General features: G+C 36.3%; 1 long non-coding RNA gene across 1 annotated transcript in view; it reads left to right on the plus strand.

Moving 5' to 3' along the window:
• The window catches only part of LOC119529918, a 320,458-nt gene extending 306,304 nt beyond the window's left edge, over positions 1-14,154 (plus strand). The window contains exon 6 of the long non-coding RNA XR_005215972.1: positions 13,532-14,154. This is a non-coding gene — a long non-coding RNA (uncharacterized LOC119529918). The remainder of the gene's footprint in view (positions 1-13,531) is intronic.
• Positions 14,155-25,381: the final 11,227 nt, after the last annotated feature.

The raw sequence follows: 25,381 nt of genomic DNA on the forward strand, positions 1-25,381 counted from the left end.
AACACTTAGTACTTTCATGTATATTTCCTAAGAAAGGATATTCACTCACATAAGCACCTTAAGTACAGTTATCGAGTTCAAGAAATTTACATTGCTATAAAGCTTACTCTATATTCCTTTTTTTTTTTTTTTTTTGCATACATCCCAATAATGTCCTTTGGGGCATTTTATCCTCTATTATTAGATCCAGTCCAGGGTCATGTATGAGAGCAACCTTTTTTGTTTGTGCAAGAAAAGGGTGAGAGACCATGACTGACTGGTTGTTTCATTGATACTGGAGGTTGGAGCTAGAATCTGCTCTATTTCTTATTCTATACATTTTTCTATATATATTTAGTCCGTATTTCATGTTTCCTCTTGTCTCCTTTTAGTTTACTTTTTACTATGTTCTCATTTTGCCCTCCCAATAATATATTTATACATGAATTTTAACCCCCTCTTCCCCTGCCTCTCTTTTTTCAGATAATTCCCTTGGTAATTGCAGTTCTATTGAAATTGGAATGGAAATAAGGAAGTTAAAGTTGTAATTTATTACCAATGAGTTCATACTTTTCTTTGCATGAGAAAGATACTAATGGCATGAACTAAACTGACTGGTTTGCTCTCTGGAAGGAAGAGGTTTCATTTCTTGGTTACAGATCCAGCTTTTGGGCAAGGGGTGCTATTTGCACAAAGCACATTTCAAGCCTCATTGTGTTTTTGTACAGGAAGGGGTCCAAAGAAAACTCAATGTTTTAGGCAAACTGGTCAGTTCCAGATCCTGATTGAGATGTATTCATTCTCTTACTGTTGGTTTGGGGAGGTCTGAGAGTCTCTTAGCAAAATATCAAGCTTCAGACATGAATAAGGGCAAAAAATCTTGATGTAGTATCAATTCAGGAAGAGAAACCATCTAGAACTTCAAACACATTCCAACAGTTTAACTTCCCTTTCAGGAGTCACTTATTTGTAAAGAGATATCCAGCAGAATTTTAATACTGATATGAGAATTTTCAGCAAGTTCGACATTCATATCAGTTGTTTTCCTTTGCCAAAATGGGATAAATTAACATTTTTTCCAAAATAAATTTCTCAGTATTTAGAGTGCTGAGATAGATTTGCCTATCCGATTTCAGAAGGGTCCTTCTGCCTGTTCACTGCTTCTTGATATTATTTGGATTGTTTTACATTTTTGGAAGGATTTGAAAAGAGGAAAGCACAGGGCAAAATTGGGACTGCCTTTTTGTCCTTTCAGGCCACAGTGACAATAGTGGCTGTGTTTGCTTGTGACAGCAGTACACCTATTAACTTAACACTGGATATGAGCCAGGGTATGAAGGAGGTCTACCCATCACGGAATGGAGAAAATCTATGAATAGCGAGACACATGCAAAATACTCTGAAGCCTCTTAGATGGCAACCTCATGTGAAATATACTTATTGCAGACCACGTGAGCAGCAGGTAATTGGCATGGATTCGCTTTCATGAAAGGTTTCTGGGAGGAAGTTTTCTGAGGAAGCCTTTGTGGAAACAATTGAAGTTAGGCATGACTGGGTAGGTATAGACTGAATTATGAGGAGACATTTAATGTAAAATGAATAATAATGTAGCATTTAACAGGCACCAAAGATCCACACAGGAGTAATTTATATTTAGAGCCTTATTTATTATCTTAGGGCTTCCCAAAGTGGGCTCTTAAACCATGTCCTAGCTGTATTTTAAAATTAAAGCAGAAATAGTGCATCTTTTCTTCATTACTTCATTGCTTAAGCCAAGAGGGCTGAGACGCCTTCCCTGAATATTGAATTCTTTCCAACACTCGGACAACAAATTGAAGGAGATTATGGGTTTGGTGTGCGTGCTAGTCAAACAGCTGCATCCTTTGCAGGTTTTATTTGCAGGTAAATATTTTGTTTTCTCTGGAGATTTTATTTCTGACTCTCAATTTATAATGTGGACATTGGCTAGGTATCCCAAGATTCAAAGTAGGTTGCTGAATTCCCAAACAGGCAAACATGAAAAGAGTCCTGAGCTGTTTTGTTTGTTGGTTGAACTGGAGATTGTTTTATGTTTTCCACCAAATACTTCCCTATCCTCACTCCCCTCTCCTTGCATCCCCAGAGTAACTATGAAGTGACTTTTCTCTGCTAGCTTTAATTTCTTTTTTGTGTTAAAACTTAATATAATGTCCATGCAAACTGAATGATTGCATGCCAGTTCCGTATACTTTACTGTTTCTTTTGTCTTTGCTTTTTCACTTCACTTGAGTCTGTGATCACTTATAAAACCAGAATTCCAATTAATTTTTATTGGTACCATTTTGACAAAAGGACTGAGCCCTACTTTTCATATAGCTATTCTTAAGGTATAGAATAGAAAGCAGATCTAAGTCTTCATATTCATATTCATATTCATATTCATAGAAGAAGCATGGTGCTCCTAGGTACAAATCTAGAATTGAAACTGCCATTAAGTGTCCAGCAAGAGAGTTAATTTCCTTGGCCTTGGTTTACTCATTCTGACACATGAGAATGTTGTGCTAGATGTTTTCCCATTTTTTAATCCTAATATTCTATGGTCTAGACATTTATAATCCACAGATGTTGATTATAGTAACTGAAATCCCTTACCCTTGACCAAAGGACTCTCTTTATATTATCCAAGATGTAAAAAGCATACCTTTATGAGATGAACAGTTCAATTCAGCTTAACTAAAGCTGGCAAGCACTCCATGTATGTCATAGTGTAAAAGCTGTTCACTCTAACCAAATGGAAGACATTTCTAGAAGGTCTTTGGCAGTAGTATTTGGAATTTGTGAACATCTGGAATGAAACCTCTTCCACCTTTTCATTGCTTTTCTTCCCTTCCCAGGAATCCCAAAGCCAGCATGCTCTTTAACTTCATTTTTCTGGGTTGTAAATATGGAGTTAAGGTTTGCACCCATCAATTCCTACAGTCACAAGACTCTTGAAGTAATGTATATAATGAAAAATACATTATATTAGGAAGTAATATTTTAATAGAAAACTCCAGAATTTTTTTAAAAAGAGAGGTATCTAAAATAAGGTACTATTGCTAAAGGAATCCTGAAACAGTGATATTAAAATAAATTTTCTATATTTGCTAGAACAAAATTCCTTGAGGAATTATAATATTTTGGAGAAAGACAATCTGAATTAGTTAAAAGTTCACACTCAAATTCAAAAAGTGTTGATTGGGAAGCTACCATGTTCCAGGCTCTCTGGATGATGCTTTAATATCTTCATCCCATTTAATTCTCACAGTGATACCATAAAAAAAAAAAGGATTATTCTCTTTTCAGATGATGAAAATGAGCATAAGTAAAGTACTTGCTCAAGAATTTAAACTGGATCTCTTGGCTCCAAGTATCAAGAAAAAACAGTGTCTGAATCCTTTTTCCCCCAAGAAATTAAGCTATTCAAGTTCTCACAATTATTAAAAGCATGCTTAGTGAGTGTTTTCTAAGGGAAACTTTAAACTAAACAGACAAATGATTTAAAAGTAATATATCAAATCAGAGCCTGCTCTTACGTTGCAATTACATAATTTGTAACTGAATGGATCATTTAGGTAAGCAATCCTCTTATGAGTTTGCCCAGGCCATAGTAACTTGCTTAGCTAGCCTTTTTTTCAAGAGATAGTGCAAAGGTAAACATTAACCCATGTCTCCACAATTACCAAATTAACGAAATGCATATCAATTTGGATTTATCTCACACCATTATGGGAATATACTACAATTATTATGGCTCTACTCTAAGTAGCTCAATTTGCTGAAGTGTTGAAGGTTGCAGAATATTAAATCTATATCTTTGAAAGTTACAGAAAACACATTAGACCACTTTTCAACGTTCAAAATAATGAAGAATTTTGGATGGTACATTTACATTTATATCAGAAAGTTAATAAGCCTTTATAGTGTTTAATATCTTTTAACGTTCAGAGACAAGACCACAGCAATCAGTGCCAAAGTTCCTGTTTTGACATCCGAAAATGTCCAAAAGAATGGGCCCCAGATTGGTTTAAAAATCAAGTCACATGCTTTGCTTCTCTTTCAGTCTGTTGGCTTGATCAATGAAACACTGTCAAAGAGAGAAATGTCCTGCTTTGTGGTTTTCTGGGGCCCTGCTTGGAAGAAGTAAACCTTGGAGGGAGGGGCGAATCAGGAAGAAAGATGAAGATTTTCACCAGCACCATGCCTGCTATTTCAGCACATTTTTGTCTGTGCTGGGACCCAAGTGCTGGCAAGGCCTGGTAGTTCAGAGTGGGAACTTGCAGTGCCTAATGCGCAGGCTCAGGCCGGAGGAGGATCGTCCTTTTCCTCTTTATCCTCATGCAGAGAAGCAGGTACCAGAAGGGTTGTGAGAGAAAAACAAGTTCCAGTTTACAAAGCAGAAGAGAAACAGACACCTTAATTAATTGTGATTTTTTTAAAATTCAGTTTTATTGAGATATAGTCACATACCATACAGTCATCCATGGTGTACAATCAGCTGTTCACAGTACCATCAAATAGTTGTGCATTCATCACCCCAATCTATTTTTGAACATTTTCCTTGCACCAGAATGAATCAGAATGAGAATAAAAAATAAAAGTAAAAAAAGAACACCCAAATCATCCCCCTCATCTCACCCTATTTTTCATATAGTTTTTGTCCCCAATTAATTGTGATTTAATGAAAAAAAAACTCATATTTGCCATCACATCATAATTGTAGTTTATTTACCTGCCAGTGCGAACTCTGATCTCTGGCTCTTATCTCCGGCTGACTATGACCTGGAGTCATACTCAAATAAAAAAGGCTCAGCTCAGAGGCTTATCCTTCTATATTCTCAAACATCTGACTCCCAAAGAGTGTCTTTTTCATAAGAATTTGATCCTCTGCACATGCATCTGTTCTCAAAGGACTTTGGGTAATAAGAAAGAACCAAGACAGCTCTTAACTTCATTGAAACCTGGGGAGGAAAGATTTAAAGGGATATTACTCCTTCAGGTTCTCTTCAAGGGAACCAAATAAAAAACAAAACACATACACACACAAATCACATACCTCTAGGTAAAGTCTTCCTCCCGTTCAATTCTCTGAGAATGCCCTCACCATCTATCCTATTCCCCAGGAAACACCTGCCTCTCCAGTTGGTCCTTTGTTGGTTAATGACAGTGCGTCAAGGGGAAATAGAATTTCCTCTATGTTAGATGTTCCTTTGTTAGAGCTGTGTCACATTCAGGCATTTTTCTTTCCTTTCCTTTGATGGAGGAAAAATGCAGGATGATGAGAAAGCCCTGACTGACATCACCAGATTACCTTTGAATTATAAAGCCATTCCAGTCGGATCACTAGGGCTTGAATATGCCTTAGGCTCAGAGTATATAATTGGGAGTTTTCTCTTGCAAGTCCATTTTCTTCTGAAGGGCTGCAGAATTGGAGCTAATAGAAAAAGGGTCCTCCAGAACATTACATTTAATTTGGTAGGACTGTCCATTTTGTAATATTCATAAATTTCTCTCAGCATCTTCACATGTACTTCTTCTGTTGGTGTTTCAGTTGCTTTTTGGGGGGCAGATAATTCCGTGATCAAATATACTTTCTTCTGTGATATCTTTTACATTTTGAGGTTTTAGGGAAGTGTGCTCATTTTTGTTTTTAAACTACATAATCATGGGCTCTTTGGTAATGATACTTATGACTACTTTTTAGCTTAGTGAAACTTTGATAGTGCTTCCCAAAAATCTCTTGAGGAAATGTAAAAGTAAATTTATAACCAATAGTTTTCCTCTTGTGCCTTTGTTTCCCCACTTGTGGTCATATCCGAAGCTCCCCTGCTTCTGTTTGGCAGTCAGATTGCTGATGGTTTGTCCTTCCAACTATCCTCCCACTACTGGAAATTCTGTGGTCACCTTTATCCCATAGCCTGGAATCAGGATTTCTGTGACGTGAAGCAGTGAGTTGGGGAAGCGCCAAGGGAATGAAAAAACAAAGGGAGAATTAATGTACGTAGGCTAACACAATATAACAAACAGTTTAAAAAAAAAAAAGAAAAGATGAGACAAAAATAATTTATGTTCCTCCAAAATAAATTGAGGCAAATGGGCAATAGGGTCAAAATACAGAATTCATGGGTTGGCCTGGAAAGCACAAAGACCAACCTAAACATATTTACTGCATGAATCTCTGTTAATTGATTAATTCATTAAACAATTATGTATTGAATACCTGGCACCACTATACTGCACTGGAAATATCAATGAAAAAGACTCAATCTCTGCCTTTGTGGAATACATAGTCTAATGGGGAGAACATTTAATTACTCATATACAAATATGGCAAGTGCTACTGAAATACATACTTCAAAGTCAGAGGTCCATAAACCATGACCCACAGGCTAAATAAATCCCACAGCCTGTTTTGTATAGTTGTGAGTGATTTTTACACTTTTAAATAATAGAAAAAAATCAAAAGAAGAATAATGTTACGACTTGTGAAAATGATGTAAAATTTCAAATTGCAGTGTCTATAAATAAAGCTTTATTGGAACACAGACACGCTCATTTCTTGCATAGTGCCTGTGGCTGCCTTCACACTACAATGGCGAGTTGAGTAGTTGTGACAGAAACCACAGTATGACCCACATGCTAAGCCTGAGTCTGTATGAAAAAAGCTTGCTGACTCCTTTTCTAAGGGAGTGAGAGCAAATGAACTTTTATGCTTGCTATGTTTAAACTCTGTTATCTGATAGTAGAAAACTTTTTGTGTATGTGACATATACAAATAAGTGAAATTAGCATTTAAATCACTATATCAAGTCTAACAAAGCATGTATTTTCTATTAGGAGTGATTTCCTTGTAGAATAGCTTGTTGGATCAGAAAGATAATTGGACTAGTATTGTTGTATCTTTTGAAGATGATGTTGAGAAGAAGCCTGCATGTAAACTTAAAGCTGATGGCCTAATCAGATGTGTGCTCGAGTTTTTCCAGTGATAGTGAAGGGTCTTAAGCCATCCTCATGCTCACATGGAAGGTCCTGATGTTCCAGACTGTCCACGACATTAAGTTATCTGCAGCAAAATGGGTGAAACAACTGGTCTGCCTTACAAATTGATCCTCTACATTTCCTGTCATTATGTTCTGACTGACTCAACCAAAAATATCCTCAGTTTGGTTTATTTACCTTGACTCCTTGTGTGCCTCTAAATACATTTTCAGTCTCAGCTCTTTTCTATGTATACAGTGAAGAAAGCAACTACTCCTTCCAGGTTGTTCTAGTTTGCTAATTCTGCCAGAATGCAAAACACCAGAAATGCATTGGCTTTTATAAAAGGGTTTTATTTGGTTATACAGTTACAGTCTTAAGGCCATAAAGTGTCCGGAAAACCTCTGTTAGCTGGGAAGGCACGTGGATGGCGTCTGCTTGCTCCCAGGTTGCGTTTCAAAATGGCGTTCTCCAAAATGTCTGCATCAGCTTCCAGCGGCCATCTTCAAAGTGTCTGTCTCAGTTACAGCTCCTCTCTCAGCTCCTGTGCATTCTTCAAAGTATCCCTCTTGCCCGTAGCAAGCTTGTTCCTTCTGTCTGAGCTTATATAGGGGCTCTAGTAAACTAATCAAGGCCCACACTGAATGGGCAGTGCCACACCCCCATGGAAATTATCTAATCGGAGTTATTACCCATGGTTGGGTGGGTCGCATCTCCATGGAAACACTCAATCAAAGAATTAGAATCTAATCAACACTAATACGTCTGCCCACACAAGATTGCATCAAAGATAATGGCATTTTGGGGGACATAATACATCCAAACTAGCACCCAGGTGTTTTATGTTTTTAAATAGTAAGCTGAATTAATAGAATTTGGGGGGAAAGGGGATTCTCAGGTAAAAGTGTTACAAAAAGAATTTTTTAAAAAGAAACTACAGTTTGCCTGTACAAATTTAACCCAACTCAAGTTCTCTTTGGGTAAAAGCCAACTCAAAGTACATCTCAAGTTTCTGGGATGAGAGAAGCATATAATGGCAGGAAATTTAAGACCACCTAGTGATTTTTAATATCACAGGGAAAAGTTTGGTTGATTTGTGATATCTTTTTCCCTTTAGAAAAATAAATTTTAAATGCTAACAAAGGCCAGTCTCTTTGAAAATGGAAAAGGAAATGGGGGCATGGTGTTCATTTAATGATTAACATATAAAAATGACAGCATCTTAGGAAGCAAGAGCAATGATGTAAATCTTTTAAAATGAGTATATTAAAGACTTTTTCTTGGCTTGCTAAAGGCAGTGTGTAAAGGGAATAATTGTAATTCCTACCAGAGGGTAAAAAGCTATAATGGTTTCTTGGAGTAGGTATTTGGGGGTTGTATCTTTTGCTTTGTTTTCCTGATGGGTCTCAAAAAAATGATTGAATAAATATATGCCAGTATTGTTTTTTGGGAAAAAAAAAAAAAGACTATACATATCTTTATTTATTGTGTAGCTATTTTTTGAAGGGATTAAATGTGCCTGGAAATGTTTGTTTTATCTCCTTTCTTCTCTTTCTAGTTTTATAACTGCCCTATTCTTCAGCCATTTCATATGTGCCTGATTCAGACAGTACTGAGATTTTCTTGTTAATACAATGTGGAAAGACCTAAATCAGAGCATCAGTTGCTTTTAAGTCCTTTCCTAGAGCATTTGAATATTACTGAGTATTCTTTTGGGTAGGAGCTCTGAGAGCAGTGGCTGTAAGAGCTTATGGGCAATCTCTCATGATGCTAAAGAGGTTCAGACAAGTGGAGAGAAAAATTAAATTAAATCTAACTTCTCTATTGAGTGGGGGTAAAGGCTTTCATTTCCTCAAGTTCTATCTAAAAAATTTCTTTGCTGAAGCATCCTTAATTTCACAGCACCTAAAGATTTCCTTCAGACAAACTGGTAATGGTAAATTTTAATTTTAAAAAAATGAGCAAGATGACATAATTACTCTTTTTTATAAAAAGAGCAGGGGTAATTGAAAGCAAAATTAGTGGTGTATTTTCCATGCAAAATCTTAGTTTCCCTTTGTCCTATGCCATGTGCCATAGCTGTCCTTGAGATGATATATTCACAGTTTTAGGTGGCATCTAAAACTGACACATGAGGTACTAACATTGATGAATGAGCTTGAAACCACACTTCAGAATTGGATGATGGGCTCATGTATATCCATTTATGTGGGGGTGAGAGGAAACAGAGAAGAAACTTCTCCATTAGGGATGGTACTCAACTTATTTGTGTGCAAATTCAACAGTCTATAATTGGTGGAATGACCTGCCCTGGAGAGGGCTCACAATTGCTCTCCCATCCCTTCCTTTTATGGCAAATTTTTTTGTAAGCTTAAATTTACGTTATATCATAGCTCCATTAATTGTTCACTGTAGCTGAATGGAGGTCTGTTTGACCCAGGGATAAGCACAGAATTACAGGCATGGAAAAAACAAAGAGCATCATCATTCTTTCCGTTTATGTAGGTATATTAATTAAAGAATTTGAGGGGACAATTGGATAGAACATTAATAAATTCCTTTATGAGTTCTTTGCAATTTTCTTACCTTGCATACTCTTGCATCTTTGGAAAATTCAGCATGTCATCACTTTTAAAAGCTTTTCCTTAGCTTTCCTTTGGGAAGCAATCATGGGCTGTTTGAACATCAAAGTTCTCACATTGAAGGAAGTCATTAAGTAAGCTTAACCACATAAGTACTCATTTTCACTAAATATCTGAAAAATAATCAGTCATCTCTTAATAACAAGTCTCAGGTTTAAAATATCATCAATGAGTATTCATACATGAGCCAGCAAGATTCTTTCTGGCAAGAGTCCAGGCTAGTCTTCATGAGTGAAAAAGAATACATATTGTATTCTACGTGCCAGGTAAGAATCAGAGTCATGCCCTCCAAACAGTTTTCAGAGGCAGAGAGCCAATGTAAAATATAACCTGTAGAAGTTCTTCCTTCTTAATATAATGAATAAAATATTGACAGACTATATAGTATGGATAGTTTTTAATTTCAAAGATCTGGATATAAAGTTCTAATAAATGAGCTAGAAGAATACCAGCTAATTTAGAATGTAATTCCTGGCTGAATTTGTTATTCCCCAAGGCTTTGCCTTTGGAGAGACCTCTGATAATATTTAGCATTTCTCCAATGAGACTCTTGAGCAGTACAATCTGGGTAGCTTTGTGTTAGAATGTTTTCATTTCATTAAAACATTCCTTTTCCTTATTAGCATTCCCAAGCTTTGCTAATGGCTATACAATGGGATTGGATTAATAAAACTTTTTTATGAGACTGTGAAATTCATTAGTGTTTTTATTATCAAAATTAGCATTTAAAATTTTATATTTTGAAGCAATTCAAAGTGATGAATGAATTAAACAGAGTATGCATTTTTAAACTAACATTTTGGTTAAGGTTCTGAAATTTTCATTACTTCATCAAATCCAGTAACCACTGTTTTCTTTTAAATATCTCCACATGATCACTGCTCATAGCTGTCTCTCCTCATTCTGAATTTTGGTAGGCTTTACTGTTTACCACATTCACTGGGCAAATAAAAGCTACCAATAAATGTTTCTTTTTTTTTTTTTTTTCTTGGAGTATAAGAAGCTTCTTAAGGGCAAGAACTCTGTCTTATGTCTTATTCATACAGAGCACACAGTACATGCTCCACAGAAGATACTCAATGTTTGTTGAAAAAGGGAGGAAGGAAAGATGGGGAAGAAGGGAGGGAGGGAGGGAAGGAGTGAGGGAGGAATAGAGGAAGAGGAAGAGAGAGAGAGAGATTTGTCTCCTGTCTTATCAACAGAAATGTAATTTTTGAAAGATAAGGGCCATGACTTTGTACACAAGCAACCATGAGTATACATTGCAAAACTGCAGATGCTCAAACATTCATTCCTTCAGTAAGTATTTATTGGGCAAGTTACTCCATTTCTGAACCAAGAAGGAATTTTTGCTCTTTGTAATCACAGGAAGCACATCTCTGCTTTTAGCCACATTATTACAAAATTTTGGAAAGCAACATAACTTCTTTTCACTAAATGTTTGAGAATACCTCCTAACTATGTTATCCATTTCTATATCTGAATTAAAATGAACATTGTCCTCGGGTTCTCAGTAGAACATTGTCCTATCAAGAAATGTTTTTAGTTAAGATCTCAAATTAAAATTTCCAAATCATAAATCATTTTCTAAAGATTGCTCAATATATGTGTATATATTATATATATATTTTAAAGGATTACATATATAATATATAAAATCTTTTTAGGAATTCATTTAAAAATATATATGGATGTGTGTGAATATTCATTTATAAGCTAATTTAGAAAAATGTATATTTATTTAGGATAGATACAATGGTATGCTGGTAAATGTTTGAAAACTAGCTCTTGGCAGGGGAAGACCTATTTTGCAGCTTTGCTGCCACATCCACCATGCATGGGTGATTTCAAGCTACTAATATATTACTTAAAGCAGAATTGGGGAGGTGCTACACAAAATTGGTTCTCACAAGCTGGTATGAGCTGGTTCCAGCGTAACACTGAATATACATATATATATATATTCACATATATATTCATATTCATAGACGATGATTTAGAAATATGTCTGTGTGTGTATATTTATTTAAAAACCTCTTAAAATAAAACAAAAACTTGAGATATCCCTTTTACTTCAATTTTGAGCTAAGGGATCCAACTCTAAGCTTCCAGTGACAATGTCTGGAAACTAGGATTGATTCTTAGTTTAAACATGAAAACCAGTATTCGCATGATAATTAGTCCTTGTTAAAATAAGAACATGGAGGAAAAAAAACTCAAAATAACCCTAATCTTTCTGTGATGATAAATGCCTACTTTTTCAATGCCAGCAACAACAATCTAGATTTTACTGATATATATTTGCATAGTATATATATGCTTATCCTAATGGGCTGGTTATCTGTTTGTTTTTATTCTACATGTTTTTCCTCTGCCTTGACCAATGCAAAAGCTTAGCAAAACAGAACATATATTCATCTTTCTGTTTGATGTTATCTATTATCATTGAGGTGATGGATTTTCCAGTCAACTCTGCCTATAAAGAAAAATGGTCAGAAAAATTTTTAAGAAACCTGTATAGTATGTCATACGAGTTAAAATATTCTCAACAGAATGTTGAAAGAGCAGTGAAAGTGGCTTAACCAATATGGTGGCCCCCGATTGATTAGTTTAGAAGCTCAATGATGCCATGAGAGACAGAGTTTCTTTCCATCTGTCTGCTCTGCCTTCCACCCATGTTGGCTACCTTCTCTTCATGTTGGAAGATGGTTGTTGAAGCACCAAGCATCACATCCTATTCATCAATATCAGAGAAAGATAAAGAACGATTTCTTCCTTTGGCATTCTTAAAAATTTTTAATGAAGAATCTTTCCTCAAAGTCCTTTAACACATATCTCTTCATGTTTTCTGTTACTTTTATTTCTTCTCCAATTAGAATCTAGGATTCATTGAGGCAGAGATATTTCTGTTTCACTGCTCCTTCCCCATCACCTAGTGCCTACTCAGTAAATATTTGTGGAATGAATAATGCATATAGAAATGTCTTATTGGCCAAAACTGGTTGTATACCCTTTCTCCAAACCAATCATAGACCAGGAAGATGCAACTACCATAACTAACTTTGACCCATCAGAGTGTACCTAAGTCCAGTGGAGAAGAGTAGACCCCAGAACAAATGTAGGACCCTGGCAGCATGAAAACAAGGAGCAAATAGCTGTTAGGTTGGCAATACATAGTGTCTGTTCTAAATGTCATACTTAAATGATTTTGTGTGGGGCAGAAGTTAGCATTTGCTGTAGACCCTCTGTAAAGTAGAGTGTTGGGCATGTTCAGGTCTCAATCCCTGGTCCTGTGGGTATGAACCCATTTGTAAATTGGACATTTGAAGATGTTATTAGTTAAGGTGTAGCCAAATTGAACGAGAGTTGGCCTTAATTCAATAAGGCTGAAGTCCTTATTAGAAAAGGAAATTGGACACAGAAAGGGAAAGCATAGGAAAAAAGTCAGGCATCATAGAAACCTGGAGTAGAAAGGAGAAGACATCATCATGTGCTGGAAAAGCCAAGGAACCACAAGGATCACCAGCAGCCAGCCCCAGAATGCTGCAGTCTTCAAGGAGAAAGCATCATCTTGCTGATCCCTCAGTTTTGCACTTCTCCTAACCTTAAAACCATGAGCCAATAAATTCCTGTTTTTAACCCAACCCCATTGATGGTATTTATTTAGCATCCAGGAAACTGAGACAGAGTTAATAAAGAAAGAAATGAGTGTTTGCTTGAAGACTTTTTCCAGCCTAAGAGAGAAATAAAACACCTTAGGTGCTAGTAAGGTGACTGTCATGCAGCTTGAGTTTGCCTATTTTGTGTCCTTCTATGTACTCTATCTCCTTAAGGCTTTATACGTGCCCAATGTAGTGTTAGCTATTTAATTAAACTTCCTGATAGAACTTTGTTTTGTCTATCCATTTTTTCAGATATCATCAGAACATTCAATCATGCCAACAGGAAATACTATACGAAGTTGCTTGGGAAATGACCCTTTGGATATTTTATTTTTGTTTATGGATGTTAAGCTTTATCTGTCGAGGTTTAGGCCTGGACATCTGTGGTAAACTGCTTGAACACTGATTCTGTTACCCCCTGTATCTGCTATAACTTGTGATTAGGGACTCTTATTTTGGACATAGATATCTACATTCTATGTTGAATTGATTTGTCCTTCACTAAACTGCATGCAATTGATCTTGTATTTCTCTATATTGTATATTTCTGTCATGAAAGATTTTGTTAAATGTCTTTATGCAAAATGATAGAGTCTTCAGTAATGCCCAGAATTTCTCCTTTGGAAATCTGTAGTTCTGTCTAGAGATTCTTGTTTTGTTTTCAAATAAACAATTCTTTTAATATTCAGCCCTAGAATTTTGCTCATGTTTGCTAAATACCCCTAGCTACAAATTTTGGACCTCAAATCTATATTTGCCTGTTTCCTAGTATGGATTTATTTATTCTCCATGATTTCTCAAAGTTATCAAACATGATTTAACTGTCTTTTCTGGTGTTCTTTTAGAACTTTTGGAAAGTTCTCAATCACAGTTTGAAGGGCTAGTTCTTCTGCCTTATTTTGGGCTTTAGAGTCTCTTCATCAACATTTGTTCTTTTGACAATCTGAGGATTGCACTGCCTGGCAACTAATAAAGAAATTAATGGAGGTTGAGTACTTCTACTTGTTCATTATCATGTATTAATAGGGTACTGTTTCGGTTTGCTAAAGCTGCTGGAATGCAACACACCAGAAAGGAATTGGCTTTTACAATGGAGGGGGTGGGTATTAGTTCACAAATTTACAGTTATAAGGCCATGAAAATGTCCCAGTTAAGGCATCAGCAGGACAATACCTTCTCTAAAGAAAGGTAGACAGTGTCTGGGGTTCCTCTGTCACATGGGGAGGCACATGGCTAGAGTCTGCTTGTTCTCTTCTGGCTTTAGCTTCTGGTTTCAGTGGCTTTCTCTAAAATGTCTCTGGGCCTCTGATTCAGCTTCTCTGAGCTCTCTGAGTTTCATGTCTTTTATCGTCTCACAGAGGACTCCAGCAAGGGGATTAAGACCCACCTTGAATGGGCTGGGTCACATCTCTATGGAAATAACCTAATCAAAAGGTCCCACCCACAATAGGTCTGCACCCACAAGATTGTAATAAAAGAACATAGTCTTTCCTGGGGTACGTAACAGATCTAAACCAGCAGAGGTTCCCTTCCTCTGAGAAGTAAACTTCTTCCTTGAACATTCAGAATGAAATGAATGATATTCTGTAGTGATAGTCTGGGCTTTAGAATGGGCTTGCCTGGATTTGAGCCCTGGTTCTGCTACTTAGTAGTGTGACCTTGGCCATTTATTTGCAGCAAGTTCTCTTTTGAGTCTGCATAATAGGAGTAATGATAGCATTGACTTCATAGAATTGTTGTGCAAATTAAATGCTTAAATGCGATAATGCCCAAAAAGCACTTGGCATAATGCTGGGCACATTCTAAGTGTTCAAAAGTTGGATGGTATTGAAATGAGGAGAAATAAAGTTTGGGGGGACATATCCGATATATGCTAGAAATACCACAGTGCTAGGAGATTCAGCACAGTGACAGTGAGCTAGGCGTTACTTCTACGTAACATTGCACATTGACTATTTTTGTGTCTGACACTTGCTAGTAGACTCCACTGCAGTAGTTTGACACTCATGACAAGCCATGATGATAGCAGTTTAGAGGGTGTGTAACCCCTAAAGAGCCAGAAAACTTAGTAAAACTTCTCTGAGCTTTGACCTTTGCTTTCTGTAAGCACAAGTGTTAGAGTTTTATTCTGAATGGTACTTCAGATGCCCTTTGGTGTGTTTGATATTTCAGACCTTACCCTTTGAGACTTTAGTTTTTACCCCTCCCATTTATCCCCTCCCTTTGTAAACATGAACTGTGGATCCCAGCCTGTATCTAAATGGGCTCTCTGATTGGTGAGAATATATTAAGATCCATTGATCTTCACAGCCCTGAAGACATCTGAGCCCACTGTATTAAAGGCCATGTGTTTTGGTTTTCTGTAGGACCTTGCCCGTCTGTGAGTGCTGTAACTTAACCTTGGAAATGGACAGGGAAGTGTTTGTCTAGTTCCAGATTTTGAGTTTGCCAGACTTGTAGAGTAAATGGCAAAAAAACATGCCGTAATAATATATGTACAAGGATGTGTACTGCAGCATTATTTGTAATGGTGAAAAATTCAAAACAGAGTAACTGTTTATCAACTGGAGAGTAGTTAAATAAATTATGGCTCTTCCATATGATGGAATACTAGGTAGACATTAAAATGAATGAAGCAACTGTGTATGTAGAAACATAAACATTTTCCCATAATATGTTTTTGGGTGGAAGAAAGCAAGGTGCAGAATATTATGTGTAGGATGATCTTGTACTTATATAGACAAACACATATGCATAAGCAAAAACATAAAATTTTACATTTCTAGTAATTAAACTGTTATTAGCAGTTACCCTTGGTCAGTGGGAGGTGAGGGCATATGAGAAGAGAAACTTGCACTTTTATTTATAAAGTTTCTATGTGTGAGTGATTTACAATGAGCATGAATTCTTATGATAGTTAAAATATAAAGCTTATCATCAAGTAAAAGCTAACTTTTCTCTTAATCTGTATTAATTACCAGTGAGTTATTGATGTTTTTTTCAGTAAAAAAATGAGAAAATGTTTCATAACTACTGCTCTCCCCATCCATAATCCTGGACTCTGGTGATAAAAATTAAATTTAATGGCCCTAGAATCATCAATTCGATCTCAATCATTAGATAAAAGGTTGAAATAATAACTTAATAATTTAAAAACTGATACTATCAATTCAATTAGGAATTACTTAAAGGAAAATTAGAAAACAAGGAAAAATATTTTGTTTCCCTATTTCTATAGGTAATTTAAAGCGACATTCGTTAGGGGGAAATAGCTCAGAAATCAATAGGAAAAAACATAGAATTCAGTTCACAAGTAAATTGAATACGTATTGGGATAGCTGCATATGAAACCCAGGTACTGGCCATGTTGATGCCAGGCTTACAAGTGTTTTGTTGCTGCTGCTGTTTTTATTTCAAAAAACTTAATCGTGGATTGTCAGAGGTTGCTAAAACACAAGCTATTTTAAGTGTGTGTGTGTATCTGTGTTTGTGTGAATGAGATAAGGGAGAGGGGGAGGGAGGAGAGAGAGACAGAGCCATCTTTACCTTTTTGTTTTGGCTCCTCCTTGCTCGTGCCCTTGGATTCTGGTGTACGGTAGAGAAAGTGAACTTTGAAAACACCCAGAACACTGGAAATGATAAAAATTATCAAAATGTAAGGACCTTGAGACAAAAAGGAAACTAAGTTAGTTATTAATCTTTATTTGAAGAGGAGATAATGGAAAAGTGTCCTCAAAAAATCAGAGAGGTGGAAGGGAGCTTTCTGGTACTCAAATCCAAACTTCCATCCATTAAAAAATCATTCTGCTATATTTTTGGTCATCACATTTCTGTAATCATTTCTTGCAGCAGGGAGCTCATTCTGTTATTTTTAGACAGGATGTTCTTGACCATGGATTGGTCCTAAGAAGAAATGGTTTCTACTTCAATCTCTGACATCAACTAACAGAATGAATTCTGGCATGTCGTTTAAACTCTCTGGCCCTTATTTCCTTTGTCTGTAGGGTAGGGTCATTGGGCTCAGAAGCCACCCCAGTCCTATATAACTTTAAAAGGCTATGTGAACTCCAGTCTGTGTTTTTTCATGTGGGGTGGAGATATGTGGTAGTAGAATTAGCATGGGTTTTAGAGGGAATGAACCTGGGTGTGAATATTGACTAACATTATCTGGTTAGGTGTCCTTGGACAGATCACCTCATCCCTCAGTCTAACTTCCCTTATCCTTAAAATAGAAATAACAATACCCACCTTGGAGTGTTGTTCTGAGTATTTATTGAAATGATGCTTTTAAAGCACTAAGCAGCCTGTCTGGCACACAGTAGGTGTTCAATAAATGTCAATCCTTCTTCCCTTCCCTCTGACTGAAACAGGATATATGTGAATTAGAAAGAAAGCAATAGTGTCCACTTATTAGAGATAGAGAAATTTTTTAAAATATAAATTTAATTATTGATATTAACTGAGTAAAATTTGTTCAGAGTAGTTTGCATAATTCTGCTTGAATCCAGAAAGACTAGATTATGTTGGAAATTTATTTCAGTTCTCTAATTTATCATTATTTCAATAGAGAACATTAAAAATAATATAGTTGTGCTAAAATACATTGAACACTAACTAGTATAGAGTTGGATCACTGTAATGTAAAGCAGTTAATGGTCTATTGAACTATCCTTTTATATGAGCCTGCTTCTTAATAAAGTCCTTGAGGAATGGGATCCCAATTCATCGTTGCACCCTTAGCACACTGCGCATGCCGGAGAAATACTAGGGATCAAGAAGCATCTAAGCCAGCAAGAATTAAATCCTAAGCCAGTAAGAATTAAATACAAGTTTACATCTTCAAACACCTTCAGAGAGAAAAACTAACTATTCCATACTAAAATCTGTAGGCAGCACACATAAATTATTATTTCAGATCAGAAATCTTCAGCCCAGAGGATAACTAGAATTGCCAAAGTTTTTTTTTTTTTTTTTTTAAAGTGTTCATAACAAAATGAAGCATGACAACTTAGCAACCAACCGGCTACACAGCTTTTTCTGTCTGTTCCAGGTCCTTGTAATTCAGTATAGAACCCTAAAACCAACACAAAGGGAAAAAAGGAATTCAAATGTAGGCCATTCAGAGAAATACTACAACTATAGATATACTTTTAATAAAGACTCAAAACAAAGAAACAAACAGAAATAGCTGAGACATAGCAAAGGAGGAATAGAAGAAAGAAAAGTACTTGAGATTGACTTATTTGGACTAAATCATAAAAAATAGAGAGGACTGAGTAACAAGAACAAAGACCAACACTTGGGAGTACATAAAAGGAAAAAAAGAATATAGAAAAACACCAGAAAAAATGGAAAGTATTCTTATTGCTTTCTGGAAGGCAAAAAAACTGTTATAAAGAGTAACATGTCCTGGCCACTTTCATATCCCATGTAACTCATTGGGAATTTTCCTCCAGGGTCATCAGCACTATACTGAGCATGGAATTTGCCCGGAGATTCCAGACCTCTGAGATACACTTTTGTACCCATGTCACATTTGTACATCGCTTGTCAAAATTCTTCCATAGGGTGGTGATGAATGAAAACGTAGTCATGCAATACTGCTCATTACATTAAAAAGACATTTCAGTTCACCAGTCAGAACCAAAGGAAATTATGTTGGCTAATAAAGAAAAAAATGAACATCTTTACAATTAGGAAATTTGGCTGCCTTGAAGAAACATGGTAAAAATTAACTTTCTGTGAATTTCTGTGGGACTAGGTTGAGAATTGTACGCTTTGTGGCAAAATTGCAGAATTAATTCCTTGGTCAGCAATCTTTAAGTTCTCGTTGAGGAAGAAACAAATTCCTAGTCATTGAAAAAGAGGAAATAAATGTGGGAAGTAGTAAGTTTGGGGATAATTACCACTTTTTCATATTAAAAGATTTCAAGATTATCCAGATGTTTGCACAGTTCCCCAGAGAAGACAAAAGGTCATTTCCTGCCAGGATGGAATGAATTATATAGCATACATGTAATACGTATTTTGTCATTAAAAAAAATCCCACAAATTTATTCAAAAACAAAGAAACATTGTTAATTCTTGGAAGATAGGAAAAGCCACCTGGGGCCTTTTGTAGTTAATTTATTTCACACAGTAGACTCCATTCTCATCTTACCTGAGTCCTCTGTAATCCTTTTCATGCCCCTCAGGGCAACTTTATCTAGATGGGACTTCAGTTTACCTAATCCAACCCGTCTGCGCAGACTGTGTAGGGGACTTGATTCAGACATAAACTGGAGTGCTACATTAGAGCACTTGGTGAGATCAGAAGAAAAATATAGGTGATACACAAAGAATGAAACTGAAATTTCACCCCACAAAGACTTTTTCTTTAAATAAGTTTAGAAGGTGAGTTTATTTTGCAAGATCTTTTAAACACTGCTTCCAACAATGTATATGGAATAGATTTAAAGGCCAACAACAGACTCCTTTTTCCCTTTTCACCTCATTAGACTTCAATAGGAGGAAAAGCATGCACCATATTTTGAGACAGGTCAAAATTCCTGCAAGAGTAAGAATTGGAGTTTGAATAGAAGAGTTTATTCCTTAAAAATCAAAATGTTATGAATGTAATTAACATCAACTGAGTTGTAAATTTGAAAGTGGTTAAAAGGTGAAATTTAAAGTTCTGTATATGTTACCAGAATTAAAAACAAAAAACATAGACCACACAACACAGTGAACCCTAATGTAAACTATGGATCATAGTGCAATTATAAAAATACTGCTCTATCAATTGTAACAAAAGTACCAAACCAATGCAAAGTGTTAATAATAGGGAAAACTGTGTTTGTGAGGGGAGTTATTTGCAAACTCTGTACTTTCTGTATGAATTTTCTGTAAACCTACAACTTCTCTGAGAGAGAGAGAGAGAGAAGAAAACAACAAAACATATTTAATCAAAATAATAGGACTTTTATAAAACAAATGAGGTGGGGGTAAGTCTGAGGGAGGGAGAAAAGGTAGGTAAAGTTCTTAATACATGCACACACATATGTGCACATATATAGTCATATATATATATATTTATTAGCAGTTAAAATATTTTTTATAAATATTGGTCAAGGAAAACTTTGTAAAGAGTGAAATGAAAGAAACATGAATTATGTATTCTTGTAGAGAGGGTGAAATTCTTTCAGATTTATCATGACAAATCATGATATATTTTTTATGTTTATACCAAACATTTTTTAGCTTAAATATTATAGTTTTGAATGTCCTTTCCCAAATTTATATAATCTGATCTTATATAATCATATAATGACCCAATCAGAAAAGATAATATTAAAACAGAGATAATATAAAAGTCAATATAAATATGTGGGAACAATCTCAGGAGATGAGGCAACTTGCCCAAGCTCACACAGCTCGTTATTTGTGGAGCTCAGTGAGCACCTGGCTGATACTTGGCATGGAGATGTATTTACTCTCTTGCTTATTTAGAGAAATATTCTATATATATTGGCAGTTTCCATAATTCTCTCCACGGTGCCTTGTACATAGTAGTGTTTGACAAACATTTGCTGAAAGAAGTGATGTGATTGGTGAGGCCTGGCAGGTCTAAAGGGAGTGGGCCTCCACGTGGGAAGGCGACGTGCATCAGGGTGGTGGCAGTGGCAACATGGAGATGGCGATGGGATAACAGTCATGGGTCACTGAACAACAGCACCGTTTGTTAACTTCTTACCATGAGTCAGGACAGGTTTTGCTGCTTTGCATAGTTATTCCATTTGGTCATGGGGTACCCTTACACGTACTCTGTGAGATAAGTATGAAGTATGTTACCTTCATTTTTACAGATAAGGACAGAAGGTAAATGTGTGGGTCTGAGACTCTAGGGCCCATATCTCTACATTAAAATCTAGGCTCTATCTCCTGAGACCTATGGTTTCCCTCAGAGAGAGTTTCTTATGCTGAGTGAAAGGGGAAATAAATGGGATAACAGAGAGAGAAAATTACTCAGAGTGCCAGCATGTCCAATCTATAGCCCCCCACCCCCACTGAATATAACTTCTGCTCCCAATCTACTAGCAAGCTTTTCTTGTGTGTTCCACTTTGAAACTGGAGTATCAGGTGGGGGGAAAGTGTAAAAAAGGTAAGAACAGTTGTGCACCCATTCAAAATGGGGGAGAAAGGAAAAAAGCTGAAAAGGACTGAAGCCTTTCCTTACCTTAAGTAGGAGGGATTAAAGGACTGATTTCTGGTCTGTTAGCTGCCGTTGATTCCCTTTATAAGCCGTGAGAGCTTAACCTCAGTTTCTGTCACCATATAAAAGAGAAGAAAAGAAAAGAATATTCTCCACATTCATAAATAATATAAAGTATGACATTAGAAAATTATATTAATGATATGTAATAATTTTTGATTACACAAAATAAGCTCAGTGTCTTCAGATATGAAAACATCTGTACTAGAGCAGAAAAAAAGGAAGTGGAAGATAGTGTATGTAGAGTCAAATAAAGTTGTGAAAATTTGAAATATTTTAATGTATATTTGTGCTAGTCTTGGAGGGTGGGGTGGGAAGGGGTAGGGGGAATTGTTCCTGGAAAACAACAACAAAAAAAGCCAAATGAAATCATTCACTGGTTTGCCTGATCTTGACCCACTTCATAAAATAGTAGCTTCTAAATATAGCATACCGAAGTTGTAAATTTTTCAGATTGAATAAAATTGTAGAATGTTCCACCAACATTTGATCCTACAGACTTTAATTTCTTCAGAGTATGATTTCAATACCTTCCAATTGTATTGGGTATAGAAATGATAGTAGTGATCTTGAATCCCCCCCCCCCAAAAAAAAAAAAACACACTGTAAACATGTTGACTACAATTAGAATGTAAACAAGTTGAGAAAAACATGGTTTTGTTAACAGGTGATAACCAGACATTAGTACCTACATATGTATGGACTAGCTTGATGCCTGCCAGAGGGAAACTCCCTTGATAAGGATATTAAGGATCAGACCTCTAAGGCTTAAAAACCCAAGACAGATGCCACTCGGGCGGCAGGTAGAGGCAGATTGACACCCTGTCTCTGGGACTCCAATGCGGGTGCAGTGCCGCGGGTTTGCTATTTCCCTGTGCTGCAGCCGGTGTCTCAAGCCTGTGCCTGCCGGCTCTCCGCTGTCGTCCTGTCAGACCGGCTCCCCAGCCTCCCCTTATAGGTACCTCCCACCCTCCTGTCCACCGCCCATGGACTTGAGAGTCTGGTATCCTCGCCTTTAAATGTGTTGTGTGCTCTTGACCTAGTAATTGCATATTGCTTGTACTGGCAACTTTCAATTAAGCAGGCAAATAAATTGCATTAAGCATCCAAACTTTAGTACTGCCAAATCTGCTTTGGGTTGGTTTTTGATCATTTCTCAGGTCACTGTGATAATTTTGCAATATTTACATGATAAATCCCTCCTATTCTGCCTCTGGATACTCACATTTCCCGTCCTCTGATTCAGGAGGTACCAAGTCAGTGTTCAGCAGAGACAAATGGGGACTGGAAATTCAAGGAATCCTACGTCAATAAGCTATCACGCTACTTCAATACAAACCAGTGGCAATATTATTGAAATGTGAAGATCATTTTTGCATATTTATGGAATCAAGCAATGCACAGAATCATGCTAGTTTTTTTTTTATTACTTATTTCTGAATTCCAAGATCCAGAAACCATCAATGCAGTATCAATTTATATGGTAACTTTAAAAAGATCTGTAGAATATGTTTATAGCTATTCTTATGCTTCTCTACAAGGTAATTCAATCATGGGATGAGAGAGTAGTATTTTGTTAATTATTTCAATGCTGTTTTGTTTTTCATAGAAATATGTATTTGTTTTGCTACTCAGTGTTTGCTGTATAGATTACAAGGCTAAATAACATTTTAAACCAAATATAACATTGAGATATGTGTATGATATTACACAATCACATATTATATCAATGTTTTAGCTATTCTTTTATTCTATGGCTTCTCTAAAAACAATATATATATATATGTTTGATTAAAGCTATATGAAAATAGTCTCTCTTTAATTTAATTTTTATGTTATTGAAAAAGAAAGTTCACTGTGGAGCCTGAGACAATATTGTCACTTGGGTTCCTATCTGATGCGTGAAACCATTATTCACTGTCTATGATGCCATAAAAATCCCTGGGATGTTACTCATGTTACTCATTGAATGTTGATTTCATGTGATCAAATACTTTACGGGATGAAAACTCATACATGGTTTCTTTGGTAGCTATTTCAATAGATTTACTCATGATGACTCATTTTGGCAGTGTGTGACTGTAATAAGTAATTCCATGGGAATCCTAATGTAATTCAGTAATAATTAAAGTCCACTAAGCAGAAAAATATTCTAGCAACTTCCGAATACAGAGGTTAGTTGTCTATCATGCGGTATATAAAAATTGTGGTGCAAAAATGCAGAGAAAGTATGTTGTAGAAGGCCTTAGAATTAGAGCAACAAGATCAACAGGTTTATTTTTAAATCTCTTGTAAAAGGTTTGATTATTTGATTTCAACCTCTACTAATAGCAATAACAGCTACCGTTTATTAACCAAGCACTATAAGGCTATGTGCTTCACTTAATTATCTCACTAAATTTTTAGAAAACCAGGAGATAAAAGTATTATGATGATCAGTTTACAAAAGACAGGGAAATGATGCCCAGAGAGGTTAATCAATTTGTTCAAAGTCACATTCTTAGTGAGAGGCAAAACTGACATTCCAAAACCAAGCTTTCTGACTCCAAAGTCTTCCTCGCTACCAAGCAGCTATACTTCCACTGAACACTATGACTTCCTAGTGTACATCTTATTCTCATTCAGAAAATTCTATGCTTATAAATGCCTTGGGACATTTCTTCATGACTTTTGAACACTCAGTGGAAAAATATGGTTAGCTCTGATTCAAAGATGGGTTCTAGTAAGGGCAACTGACTGGTGCACACAGGATATTGCCATTTGGCTTGAAAATCAGGTCTGTCCTCATCAGGCAGTGTAAGAGCCCAACTAGGGGTTGATTTCGGAAGCACTAAAAAGACTATCTGTAAAGAAATATTCTCATAGGCCTCTCCACCAAAGCTGACACACTATCCCTACTGCATTTTTTCCACTTCCTACAAAAAGAAAAAAAATTCTTTGCGGGATTTGTGGAGTGAAGGGAGTGCAGCTGAGAGTTGGGGACTGGGGAGGTGGGGAGTTGTAGAGGTGAGATGGATATCAAGGCTTTAAGCCTGATGTCATTTGATCATGTCTTATTCTGGGTCTCTAGCGTCTAACCAGAGTCGGGCAATTTGCTTTTGGCCTATTACTGTTTGCTGAGTTGAATAAGATGGATTTTCAGGTCTTTTTCTGAGAACAGATTTTGGAAAGAAAAATAAGAAGACAATGTGAAAATTCTGAGTGCTTGAGCTAGAGATGGGAGTCAGCTGGTAGGACCTGCAGGATTGGGGGTTGAGGAGAATAAAAAGAGACGGGAACTATGGGATGCAAATAATAGTATAATGCAGAGAACAAGGGCTTTGGAGTTGGACAGAATCCTGGCTCTTTTCCCTATCAACCATGAGAGCGTGTGCAAGTTATTTAATTTAGAGCTCAGTTTCTCCTCTCTAAGATGGGGGTTAATACTTTCCATTCATCTATCCATCCATCTGTCCATCCATCCAGTCATTCATCCATTTTTTTAAGGGATAGTTATAGGGATTAAGGAGATAAAGCATGAAAGTACTTAGCATGCTACTGGAAATACAGTAAGCACTCAAAAATAATAACTATTTTTCATCTTACTTAATCTTCACATCTCTAGATACAGGTATTATTATCCCCATTAACAACTCTAGGATACAGGTATTATTATCCCCATTAGCAAATATACCACTCCTTAGAGATAATGATTAACTTTTCCAGGATCCCTTAACTAATAAGTGAAGGTGATTTTGTCCTGGACCTTTCACTACTATATTATATAGATTATTTGAGAAAGACGAATTTCAAAAAGATCTCACAATAAGGAGAAAACCTGGCCTTACAGTCTGACAAGTACCCACTTGTAG

The sequence above is a fragment of the Choloepus didactylus genome, chromosome 3 (assembly GCF_015220235.1).
Source record: "Choloepus didactylus isolate mChoDid1 chromosome 3, mChoDid1.pri, whole genome shotgun sequence".
NCBI classification, from domain to species: Eukaryota; Metazoa; Chordata; class Mammalia; order Pilosa; family Megalonychidae; genus Choloepus; species Choloepus didactylus.